The sequence below is a fragment of the Zalophus californianus genome, chromosome 9 (assembly GCF_009762305.2).
Source record: "Zalophus californianus isolate mZalCal1 chromosome 9, mZalCal1.pri.v2, whole genome shotgun sequence".
Taxonomy (NCBI): domain Eukaryota; kingdom Metazoa; phylum Chordata; class Mammalia; order Carnivora; family Otariidae; genus Zalophus; species Zalophus californianus.
Window position 1 is genome coordinate 8012006 of NC_045603.1, and position 12986 is coordinate 8024991.

The 12986-nt window shown below is 44.8% G+C and overlaps 1 non-coding gene across 1 annotated transcript; it reads left to right on the plus strand.

The window, feature by feature from the left end:
* Positions 1 to 12226: 12226 nt before the first annotated feature.
* Positions 12227 to 12336, plus strand: LOC113923219. The gene has a single exon (XR_003520224.1). It is a non-coding gene; the product is annotated as a U6 spliceosomal RNA (small nuclear RNA).
* The last annotated feature ends 650 nt before the right edge of the window (positions 12337 to 12986 follow it).

A 12986-nucleotide genomic window follows, 5' to 3' on the forward strand; every position in this document is an offset into this window, starting at 1 on the left:
TAGAAAATTCAACATTGTCAAGATGTCAATTTTCATCAAATTGATATACAGTTTAACACAATTCCTATAAAAATCCTAGCAAGTTTTTTGCAGTTACAAAATTATTCTAAAATTTATATGGAAAGGCAACAGAACTAGAATAGCTAAAACAATTTTGAAAAGGAAAAGTGAAGGGGCGCTCCTGGGTGGCTCAGTCGTTAAGCGTCTGCCTTCAGCTCAGGTCATGATCCCAGGGTCCTGGGATAGAGCCTTGCATCAGGCTCCCTGCTCCGCGGGAAGCCTGCTTCTCCCTCTCCCACTCCCCCTGCTTGTGTTCCCTCTCTTGCTGTGTCTCTCTCTGTCAAATAAATAAAATCTTTTTTTAAAAAAAGGAAAAGTGAAGTGAGAGGAATCACTTTTCCTGCTTTCAAGACTTATACAGCTACAGTAATCAAGGCTGTATGATAGTGGTGGAGGAATAGACATATAGATTAATGGACTGAACAGAGAACCTGGGAAAAGATCCACCCAAATATGCCCAACTAAATTTTGACAAAAGTGCAAAAGCAATTCAATAGAGGAAAGAGCATTTTCAATAAATAGTGCTGGAGCAAATGGACATTCATAAACAAACAAAACCTTTGACCTATTCTCACACTTTATACAAAAATTAACTCAACATGTATCATGAACTTAAATGTAAAACATAAAACCATACAACTTTTAGGGACACCAGGGCTCAGTCAGTTGAGTGTCTGACACTGGGTTTTGGCTCAGGTCGTGATCTCATGGGTCCAGCTCCGAGTTCAGTGGGGGGTCTGCTTGAAGATTCTCTCCCTCTGTATATGCTCTCTTGCTCTTAAATGAATGAATGAATCAATCAATCAATCTAAAAAAAAAAAAAAACAACAACACCACACATACAACTTCTAGAATAAAACATAGGAGAAAATGTGCATGATTTAGGGCCAGAGTTCTTAGATTTGACACCAAAACACGATCCATAAAAGAAAGAATTGATAAATTGGACTTCATCAGAATTAAAAACTTGCTTTGTAAAAGACTCTGTTAAGAGGATGAAAAGACAAGCTACAGAGTGGGAAAAAGCATCTGCAAACTATTAAAACTCAACAATTAAGAAACAAACAATCCAATTAGAAAATAGTCAAAAGACAGAGATATTTCATCAAAAAGGATGTACAGACAGCAAATAAGCACATGAAGAGATATTCAACATCTAGATAACGCATTAGATGAATGCAGATTAAATTCACAATGAGGGCACCTGGGTGGCTCAGTTGGTTAAGCGACTGCCTTCGGCTCAGGTCATGATCCCAGAGTCCCGGGATGGAGTCCCACATCTGGCTCCCTGCTCAGTGGGGAGTCTGCTTCTCCCTCTGACCCTCTCTCCTCTCATGCTCTCTCTCAATCTCTCTCTCTCTCACATAAATAAATAAAATCTTAAAAAAATAAATTCACAATGAGTCAAGGTGCCTGGCTGGCTCAGTCAGTGGAGCATGTGACTCTTGATCTTGGGGTTGTGAATTCAAGCCCCACATTGGGTACAGAGATTACTTAAAAAAAAAAAAATCTTAAAAAAAACCAAACCACAACGAGTTATTACAATACACCTATCAGAACGGCTAAAATTAAAAACTGTGACAACACCAAATGCTGGCAAGAATGCAGAGAAACTGGATCACCCATACATAGCAGGTGGGAATGCAAAATGGTATAGCTACCCTGGAAAACAGTTTGGCAGTTTAAAATGTACACATGCAACTACCATACAACCCAGTGGTTGCATTCCTGGGCACTTATCCAAGAGAAATGAAGACTGCTGTACACATAAAATCCATGAACAGGTCTTAGCAGCTTTATTTATATTAGGCCCAAACTGAAAACATGCAGGTGTCCTCCAATGGGTGAATGGTTAAACTGTGGTATATCTATACCATTCAGTAATAAAAAGGAACAGACTATCAGTATACCCAAGTGGCTGAATTTGCAGATAATTATGCTGAGTGAAAAAAAAAAAGCAATCCCACAAAGGTTACATACTGTATGATTCTATTTATTTAATATTCTTGAAATGACAAAATTATAGAAATGGAGAACAGATTAGTGCTTGCCAGGAGTTGAGGAAATGGAGGTGGGAAGGAAGAGGGTATAGCTATAAAAGGGCAACACAAGGGATCCTTGTGGTGATGGAAATGTTGGGTATCTGGACCATATCAATGTCAATATCCTGGTTGTGATATTGTACTATAGTTTTGCAAGTTGTTAGCATTGGAGAAAACTTAGTTAAGGGTACACAGGATCTCTTTGTGTTATTTCTTACAACTGCAAGTGGAATTTACAATCATTTCAAAAAAAAATTTTTTTTAAAGATTTTATTTATTTTTCAACAGAGAGAGAGAGAGAGAGACAGCGAGAGAGGGAACACAAGCAGGGGGAGTGGGAGAGGGAGAAGCAGGCTTCCCGCTGAGCGGGGAGCCCGATGTGGGACTCGATCCCAGGACCCTGGGATCATGACCTAAGCTGAAGGCAGACGCTTAACGACTGAGCCACCCAGGCGCCCTACAATCATTTCAAAATAATAAGATTGATTAAAAGAAGACGCCAGCACCATTTTAAACCACAGACAGCACTGAACAAGGAAGATCTTATCTCTGCCTTCAAGGAGCTCACGATCTATCTAATGATGAACTGGGCACATAGCTGCATTTCTCAACACATACATGGTATTCACAGTTGTGGACTTTCCAGCATCCCCTGACCTTGTTTTGAAAGAAATGTTGCGGGGCGCCTGGGTGGCTCAGTTGGTTGGACGACTGCCTTTGGCTCAGGTCATGATCCTGCAGTCCCGGGATCGAGCCCCACATCGGGCTCCCTGCTCGGCGGGGCGTCTGCTTCTCCTTCTGACCCTCCTCCCTCTCATGCTCTCTGTCTCTCATTCTCTCTCTCTCAAGTAAATAAAATCTTAAAAAAAAAAAATAAAAAAAAAAGAAAGAAAGAAATGTCTCGTGTTCCCCTTTCTCCTCCCTTATCACTCATTCTGTGTGATTAGAACCAGTTGTATAATTTGTAGTACCCTGTGCAAAATAAAAATGAAGGGGTCCTTGCTAAAAGAAATTATTAAGAATTTCAAGACAGTAACAGAAGGGGTCCTTGCTAAAAGAAATTATTAAGAATTTCAAGACAGTAACAATTTCAGCTTTAACCCACATGCAGGGAGGGCCCTTCTGAGCTCAGAGCCCTGTGCTGCTGCACAGGTCACACTACGATGATGCTGGCCCTACTTGTGATTCTGGTAGAGTTGCCAGTCAGCATCTCACCTCTCTTGGCAGGAGATGGTCCTAAATTACCCAGGAGTGGTCATTCATAATATCTCATTGCCCTGTTACTTCTTATGAGAACTCTTCCAGGGAAGTCCTATTTAATGAAGGTGGGGGAAAGCTCTCTTTCTCCCCTGGGATGAATTATTTCTTGAACAAGTATTTATTTATTTATTTATTTTAAGATTTTATTTATTTATTTGACAGAGAGAGACACAGTGAGAGAGGGAATACAAAGCAGGGGGATTGGGAGAGGGAGAAACAGGCCTTCCACTGAGCAGGGAGCCTGATGCGGGGCTCGATCCCAGGACCCTGAGCCGAAGGCAGATGCCTAACGACTGAGCCACCCAGGCGCCCCACTGAACAAGTATTTATTGAGTACCCACCATATGCCAGGCTCTGTGCTGCATGTTGGAGTTACAATGGTAAGCAAATGTGTATAAGCAAGTCGTGGCCCTCCTGTAGCTTATATTCTACAGGTAGAGGCAGATGTCAGCAATTAATTACAAACTGGGTTAAATGCAAAATAAAAGAATAAGTAAAGATGCTGTGAGCAAAAATAATTGGGGTGGCTAGATATATGCAATTCCTATTCTAGAAATAGATGAAGAAAGTGAAGGTAAGAAAAGGTTAAGTAAATTGATTTAAGATCAGAGAGCTGGTAAATGACCAATGACAGATTCTAGCCCAAGTGTGTCTGACACCAACTACACTGAGCCAGTTTGGATAATTGAAAATTGAAGTATTTACTTGCACAAGGATGGGAAGCCGCATCATGTACTATTGTTGTTAAGGGCTCAGGTTCTGAATCCTAGCTAAATTCAAACCCTGACTTGGACAAGTTACTTTAACTTCTGTACATCTTGGTTTTCTCATTTGTAAAATGAAGAGTGTTAAGAATTATTGCTGCAGAGATTAAATGAAATAATGCCTACAGACTGCTCAGCCCAGCACATCACACCTAATAAATGCTCAGTGAGTGTTAGGTTTACAAATCATAGTCTCATATCCTCTGGGAGCCTATTTTCCACATCTGTAAAATGAAGATAATGATGTACCTCATGGGGTCATCCTAAGCATAAATGAGCTATTAATGTGAGTGAAATTTCTATCCTAATATGGCAGTTTTATTATGAAACTCATGGAGTATCTTCTCTGACCAGTGGTCCTGACTCCCTTCTCAAATGCAGTTCATCCTTTCCTCCCTTGTGCTGCCTCTGTAACTCTATTATGATGTTATACTGCATTATAATGTTTTCCATTCAGTGTCTTGTAGACTAAGGATTCTTTTTGAGGGCAGGGACTATGTGTTCCTTCTTCAGTCAAAGCTCCGTGAAGTTGAATGAGTGACCACGAGTATGGGCCCAGCCCCTGGGTGTTGGCTGTGTAGGGCACTGGGCTGGAGTACACCTCACCTGGCAGTTCATGCGTCTGCCCAGTCAGCCCTGAGCTGCCCTCACGGATTTCACCCCCAGCAAAATTTCAATCGCAGGCAGGCTTCCTTCTGTTGACTAGCAGTATTCATCTGGACTCCCTCCCTCTTTGGCCAGTTGTTTGTAGAGAATACAAAACCACCTGTGTTATTAAAAAAAAAAAATCTATAGAGTTCTTTGTTGACTCTTCCTATGTTGTTCCCTTTTGTGCTGAGATGTTTATCTATTTAGCATAATTTTGGTATAAATTATTGCATCTGGTAGTTATGTTGCGCTTATGTGTGTTGCTGTGAGATTCTCGGGGCTAAGATCTATCGCAAAGAGAAATGGACACTTCTTCACTGTCTGGAAAAAAGAGGGAGGACTTCAAACCCTCAGTCAACTGCATGTTCTCACTTTCCCTGAGGAGCTGTCTCTTGCATACAGATCTGGGGTTGCCCATACTGGCTCTTGACTTCTGCTCTGTCCTCACCTTTTGCCTAATTCACGTTGGTCAAGGGCTACACGTGGGTAGTCATCTTTGGGGAAGTACCAAGAACATCTGCATAGTCTCCTCTCAAGTCCAGAATCAACATTTTAAAATTAAGAATGATTGTGTCATTCAAAGAGTTTGGGGACAGTTTTGTAAGTAATGTATTGGAAAGTCTGGGAGTAGCTGTCTGGGAATGCAGCTAGACTTTTTATATTAATTCCTGTAAAAATAATTCCCCTCTTTGATATAATGTGGAGTTTTCCTGGAGTATAATCTTGACATAAAATGATATCATCCCATAAAAAATTCCAAAGTAAAAAATAAGTGAATTGGGGGTGCCTGGGTGGCTCAGTCGTTAAGCGTCTGCCTTCAGCTCAGGTCATGGTCCTAGGGTCCTGGGATTGAGCCCCATATCAGCTCCCTGCTCAGCGGGGAGGCTGCTTCTCCCTCTCCCACTCCCCCTGCTTGTGTTCCCTCTGTTGCTGTGTCTCTCTCTGTCAAATAAATAAATAAAATCTTTAAAAAAAAAGTGAATTGGGAATTGCTTTCTCTTTAGGATTACATATGTCACTAATCCTCTTCATGTGTATTTTTATACATAAATAATTGAAGTGACTCAGAAGATGCCTTTTTGGCTGTATATTATCGGAGAGTGTTTGGTTGTCCACAAGTGATTTAGGTGAATATGGTCAAATTGGTTGCCGAGGACCTGAATTAGATCTAAGATGGATTCTAAATGGTCTCAGAACAAAAAGGGGGGAAGAGACAGAAGGAACTCAATCAAGAGCTTATTTGTAAGTCACTAAGATGGTGACTTAGGAAGACCCTGAACTCACCTCCTCCAGGAACACACCAAATCTATACCTATTTATAGAGCAATTCCTCCTGAAGAAGAACTGAGGGCTGACTGAACAGCATCTGCCCAGCAAAATAAAGAGAGATCACACTGAGAAGGGCAAGAGAGAGAGACACACAGTAACAAAGGGAACCCCCACCCCCAGCACAGAACTGCAGTGGGGAGGACTAGTACAGAGGGACTAGGAGCAGATTCATCTGCCCTGGGCAGGGTTGGGGGGGCACAGGAAAAAAAGCCATGGTTTATTTATTTTTTAATTTTTTAAAAAGATTTTATTTATTTATTTGACAGAGAGAGACACAGGGAGAGAGAGGGAACACAGGCAGGGGGAGTGGGAGAGGGAGAAGCTGGCTCCTCGCGGAGCAGGAAGCCCCATGTGGAGTTCCCTGGCTCCATGCCAGGCTCGATCCCAGGACCCTGGGATCATGACTTGAGCCAAAGGCAGATGCTTAACGACTGAGCCACCCAGGCACCCCAAAAGCCATGGTTTAAAAGAGAAACTAGAGGGGCGCTGGGGAGTGCCATGGTTTACACTCTCCCTGCATCTTGAGACAGGAGCTGGGCTCTGGCTACCACAGCTGGCCTGTGGCCTTAGTGAGCCCAGGACACCCAGAGGCACAGAAAAAAAAAAAAAGTCATGGTTTAAAACAGCAACTAGAGGGCTGTCTGGCTGGCTTAGTTGGGAGAGCATGGGGCTCTTGATCTCAGTCCTGAGTTCAAGCCCCACCACACTGGGCATGGAGCCTACTTTAAATCAATCAATCAATCAATCAGTCAGCAACTAGGATATAAAAGATCCAGCCCAGGAACCCTACCAACTAGCGGGGGAGATGCTGGAAGTCTCTCTGGGCCAGAGGGGTTGGCCAGTGCTATGGTTTACATTCCCCTCCACCTTGACATTGTGGATGAGACCAGGGTCCTGGCACCCTAGCCAGCCTACTGCCTCAGGGAGCCCTGGGCCCCTAGCCCACACCAGCGCCAGACATCCAGCCAAGGTGGCCCCAGTGCAGTGCACACCGGGACACCCCTGGTCAGTGCTCACTATAGCTCCAGTCATCTTGCCAAGGTGACAAAGGTGCAAAGCACCCTGGAACACTCCAAGCCTGTACCATTTCAGCTCCAGATGACTCGCCTGGGCATTGCTGGAGCAGAGTGCCCTGGGACACCCTGGCCCATGCCTGCCTCCACCCCAGCCTCCCTGCTAGGGTACTCATGCATGGAGTGTCCTGGGACACTCCAGCTTGCACCCACTTCAGCTGCAGCTGTCCTGCCAGTGTGCCCTCTCTGCCCAGAGCCCTGAGACTACCAGGGACCACACCTATTTCAGCTCTGGCCACCCCACCAGGGCAGCCTCAGCACAGAGTGCCCTGAGACCCCCAGCCCACACCAGCCACAGCTCTAGCCAGCCAAAGTCACCAGGCACTTAAAGTCTAAACAGAGGATGACCCTACACAAGATCATTCTGTTAAGTTTAGGAGAAGTAGGTGTTCCACGTGCTTCATAAAAACAAACAGAAAGTCAAGCAAAATGAGGAGACAGAGGAATATGCTACAAACGAAAAAATAAAACAGAACGTCAGAACGAGAACTAAATGAAATGGAGATAAACAATCTACCTGACAAAGAGTTCAAAGTAAAAGTCATAAAGATGCTCATGAGACTGGAGAGAAGAGTGGAAGAGCTTAGTGAGAACTTCACGAAGAGACAGAAAATATAAAAAAAAATGCATCAGAGCTGAAAAACACAATAACTGGAATGAAAAACACGCTAGAGGGAATTAACAGTAGATCAGAAAACGGAGAGGAATGGATCAGCAACTTGGAAGACAGGGTGATGGAAAGCACCCAAGCTGAAGAACAAAAAGAAAAAAGAATGAAAAAAGATGAGAGTAGGTTAAGGGATGTCTTGGGCAACATCAGGCAAATAAATACTCACATTATAGGGGTCCCAGAAGGAGAAGGGAGAGAGAAGGGGGCAGAAAACTTCTCTGAAGAAATAACCTGGGGTAGGAAATAGACATTCAGGTTCAGGATGCACAGAGAATTCCAACAAAATGAACCCAAGGAGGTCCACATCACAACACATAATTATAATGCCAAAGATGAAAGATAAAAATGCTGATTCCTCACCTAGAACTATGAAATTAAAAGTTCTGAGAGTAGGCATGAAAATCTGCCTTAAATAGCAAGCCCTCCATTTGAGCTTATTTTTAAAGAGCTACTTGATTTCAGAATGATAGATTTTATAGTCTTTAAGGTTTCTTAATGCCTATACCATTTTTTAATGAAGTGTGTGTGTGTGTGTGTGTGTGTGTGTGTTGGGGTAGGGAGTGATGGATGGAGTAGGAAGAACACTGAAGTTTGATAGACTTGATAGTTTGGGAATTGATGGTTATGGAAATGACAATTTTCTTGAGGGTGGTGATCAGATAAGGTGACAGAGAGGAGGTATATGAACAGGTACTAGAGACAAATGTCTTGTTTATGGGTGCTTGATGGCTACGCTTCACCACATAAGTACCTTTGTGAAATAAACCCTGTTATGGTGATAGTTTGCATGAGAGGGGCACCTGGGTGGTATAGTCGGTTAGGCATCTGACTCTTGACGTCGGCTCTGGTCATGATCTCAGGATTCTGGGCCCGAGCCCTGTGTTGGGCTCCGCACTCAGCACAGAGTCTGCTTGAGATTCTCTCTCCCTCACCCTCTGCTCCTCCTGCTCATGCTCTCTCACTAAAATAAATAAATCTTAAAAAAAAAAGAACTTATGAGAAATAAACTAGACAAACATATAATGTAGAACATGTATTTACATTTGACCGATTCCTAAGAGATAAAAACTGGTATTTTTAGGAATACGGTATTCTTTTAAAGCCTAAATAGGTTGTGACTCATTATTTTGGATAATTTTTATCACCATCAATCACTCTCAAACCAATATATAACAAACTTAACAAGCTGTAAACACCAGGTGAAACAACTTGAATAAACTAGCAGTTTTTCCAATTTCTTAAATTTCTCATTTTCGGTGCACATTAGTCTTAGAACTTCTCTCTTCAGAGAGAGAAATAAACTTTAAAGATAGATGATACACAGTGAAGGCTTTCTACTCTATTAAAATTTGCCACCAAGGTTAAGCTTATCTATTAAAGAGAATGTTTGTGAGGGGAAAACAAAAAAGATAACGAACATGCGCATCACCCTCAAAAATTTCTTCATGCCCTTTGGGATTCGCTCCCTCTCATCCCCCTTCACCCCCCACTTGGTTTCAGATGACCACGAAAATCTGCTTTGGTCATTGTAGATTAGCTTGCATTTTCCAGGATTTATACAAATAGAACCATACAGTATGTATGTATTCTTGCTTTGGTCTGACTTCTTTCAGGCAGCCTAATTATCTTTTTTTAAAAAAATTATATATATATATTTTAAAGATTTTATTTATTTATTTGAGAGAGAAAGAGCATGAATGGGAGAGGAGGGGCAGAGGGAGAGGGAGAAGCCGACTCACCACTGAGCAGGGAGCCCGATGCAGGACTCGATCCCGGGACCCTGAGATCATGACCTGAGCCGAGGGAAGACGCTTAACCGACTGAGCCACCCAGGCGCCCAGGCAGCGTGATTTTCTTGAGATTTACCTGTGCTGTAGTGTTCATCAATAGCTCATACACTTTTACCACTGAGTTGCATTCCTTCCTATGGCCATATGTTTACATGTTAGTCCATTCACCTGTCTATGGACATTCTGATTGATTGTTTCCAGTTTTGGGCTATTACAAATAAAGCTGCCCTGAATATTCCTGAAAGAAAAAAAAAAAACCTTCTTTTTCAGGATGACCTTTTTTGCAAGTTAACCTTTAGGAGGTGTGTCGCATCAATTAGCAACTTGATGTAAAACGATAAAATGGCAGAAAAGCTGTCAATTATTACAAGTTACATTTTAGTTAGAATGGTATTGAGCTTTGTGATCTTCTTCTGTATCAGGAGATCTTCAGATTTATACTCTGGTCTCCCCTGTTTAAGAAAAAGAAAAAAAGACACGTGGGTTTTGTTGGACGAGGGTTTATACACTGTGTAACTTTATTATTTGCGCACGCATAAAACGGCAAAATCCGTTGGCCTTCAGATATGTTCCTCGCCCTTTCCCTGCTCTGTTTCACGTCTTGGGTTGGGGGCAAGGCTCACCTGGAAGTCACTGTCAGCTGGCTTCTGGTTCAGCCGGAGGGAGGCCCTGGTGGGAGGTGAGGGGCGGAAGGGGGAAGGGGAGGGGTAGAAGGGAGGGGAGGGGAAGGAAGCAGAAGGGAGAGGGGGCGCGGGGAGGGGGGTAGGGAAGGGAAAGAAAGGGTGGGGGGGTAAGGGAAGGGGAAAAGGGAGAGAAGGTTGGGGAGGAGGAGGGAGAGGAGAGATGCGGAGGGGGAAGGGGAAGGGAGAGGAGGAGAAGGGGAGTGGAGGGGCGTGGAGGGGGGAGGGGAGAAAGTTGTGGGGAGGTGCGGAGGAGGGAAGAGGGGCAGGGGAGGGGTGGGCGTGGAGAGACGGGAGTGCGGGTATTTCCTCCCTCTCCCTTTGGCACCCAGGGCAGGGTGTGCCGTCGCCTCCCGCCAGCAGGCGGGCCTTGGGCGGCGCAGCTTGGGAGCGGGCCCGAGCTCGGGGAGGTGAGAGGGGGCTGGCCGAGGCTCCGCCGCCGTGGCGGGTCTTTAGGACGCCTCAGAGCCCGCGCTCCGGCTCTTTCAGCTCCGGGGAGACCCGTTCCTGATCCTGCACGTTCTGTTTGGAATACTGAGAGTGACTTCTGTTCTCCTGCCTGCCTTCTGACGGACAAATCTGTGCCTCGGGCTTGCGAGGCTCCGTAGGATCACGTCTTTCGTCAGCCCGGACGCCCTCAGAGCGGCCGTTACTAGCTCCGTAGCGCCGATCCTCTGACTGACTGACTCCCGACGTGCGGCGACGGAAGGGGAGCGGAGGAGCGCGTCCCGAGAGGTCGAGGGAGGCGCGGCGGGGAGGAGGCGGGAGCACGCCGGCGGCCTGGAGTCGCGGAGGAGGCGGAGGGCACCGGGGCGGCGGGAGCGGGTGAAGGAGAGAGCGCGCCCCGAGGGGGTACTTGCCCGGAGAATGGAGGGGAACTTCGTGAGCTAATTCTGAGGAGGGGAGGGCACTGAAACGCTGAACACAGTGGAAATGGTTTGCGGTGCGCTGTGGGAATCAGCTCGCCGCCCAGAAAAGCACGGGCTCCGGGCGCTAGGCTTCCCCCTCTTTGGAAACCCGAGCGCCCTCACGGGCTGTGTGCTCCGAGGCGAGTGGCTCCAGCTGTAAGGGGCTTGGACAGAGTCACTAACGGCCTTTTCACCTCTAAAATTCCGATTTTATGAGAACGCTTCCAGCCACCAGTTCGGGTTCCGCGTAATGGAGCAGCATAAAAAGTATGTTCTACGGGACGGCTTCTGGATAGGGGGAGCTAGCCGTCGTGTTCCCCGGACCTTTGTCTTCTCCACCCAAAACAGCCCTGCTCTTTCAGCCACTTTTTTTTTTTTTAGATTTTATTTATTTATTTGAGAGAGAGAATGAGATAGAGCGTGAGACAGGGGAGGGTCAGAGGGAGAAGCAGGCTCCCTGCTGAGCAGGGAGCCCATACGGGACTCGATCCCGGGACTCGATCCCGGGACTCCAGGACCATGACCTGAGCCGAAGGCAGTCGCTTAACCAACTGAGCCACCCAGGCGCCCCTCTTTCAACCACTTTTTTTTTTTAAAGATTTTTTATTTATTTGAGAGAGAGAATGAGATAGAGAGAGAGAGAGAATGAGATAGAGAGAGAGAGAGAGCACGAGATCCAAGAGGGTCAGAGGGAGAAGCAGACTCCCCGCTGAGCAGGGAGCCCGATGCGGGACTCGATCCCGGGACTCCAGGATCATGACCTGAGCCGAAGGCAGTCGCTTAACCAACTGAGCCACCCAGGCGCCCATCAACCACTTTTTATGACGCTCTTTCCTGGTAACTCTCACCTGGGTAGATGTTTTTTATAAAAATAGGTACCTCAAAATACACATGACACCTCAGACTAGTCTGACTATGGCACAGACCAAGAGATTACAAACTCCTGTTACTGGGTGATACTGATTTAGCATTTTATTAATTCTTATTTTAATTACTTAAATAGTGCTCTTCCTTTCAGCGGCACGTATACTAAAATGGGAATGATACAGAGAAGATTGGCATGGCCCGTGCACAAGGCTGACACACAAATTCGTGAAGCATTTAATTACTTAAATACTCAGTCTGCCTTTAGTTCCCGTCTTCCCCTTGCCCACATGCTAATGTAGTTCTTTTTCTAGTTAAAATTTCATTGTGCTAAATGTACAGTTTACCATTTCAAACATCTTTAAAGTGTACAGTTCAGTGACTTTAAGTGTATTCTGTCTCCAGAACTTTGTCATCTTCCCTGACCAGATTCTGTCCCCATTAGACAATAACTTCCCATTTCCCCCTCCCCCAAGATCCTGGCAAACATCCTTCTGTCTATGAATTTGACTACTCTAGGGTAGTGCATATAAGTGGAATTAATACAGGTCCTTTTTTTTGAAGATTTTATTTTTTTAAAGTAATCTTACACCCAACGTGGGGCTCGAACTCACAACCCTCAGATCAAGTGTCTTATGTTCCACCGACTGAGCCAGCCAGGCGCCCCAATATTGGTCCTTTTAAAATCTGGCTTATTTCACTTAGCACAATGTTTTACAGGTTCATCCATATTGTAGCATGTATCAGTTACATTTTTTAAAAGTTGAATAGCATCCCATTGTATGTATATATCACATTTTGTTTATTCATTCATCTACTGATGGACATTTGGGTTGTTTCCATCATTTGGCTATTGTGAATAATGCTATGAACGTGATACAAATATTGTTTGAGTTCC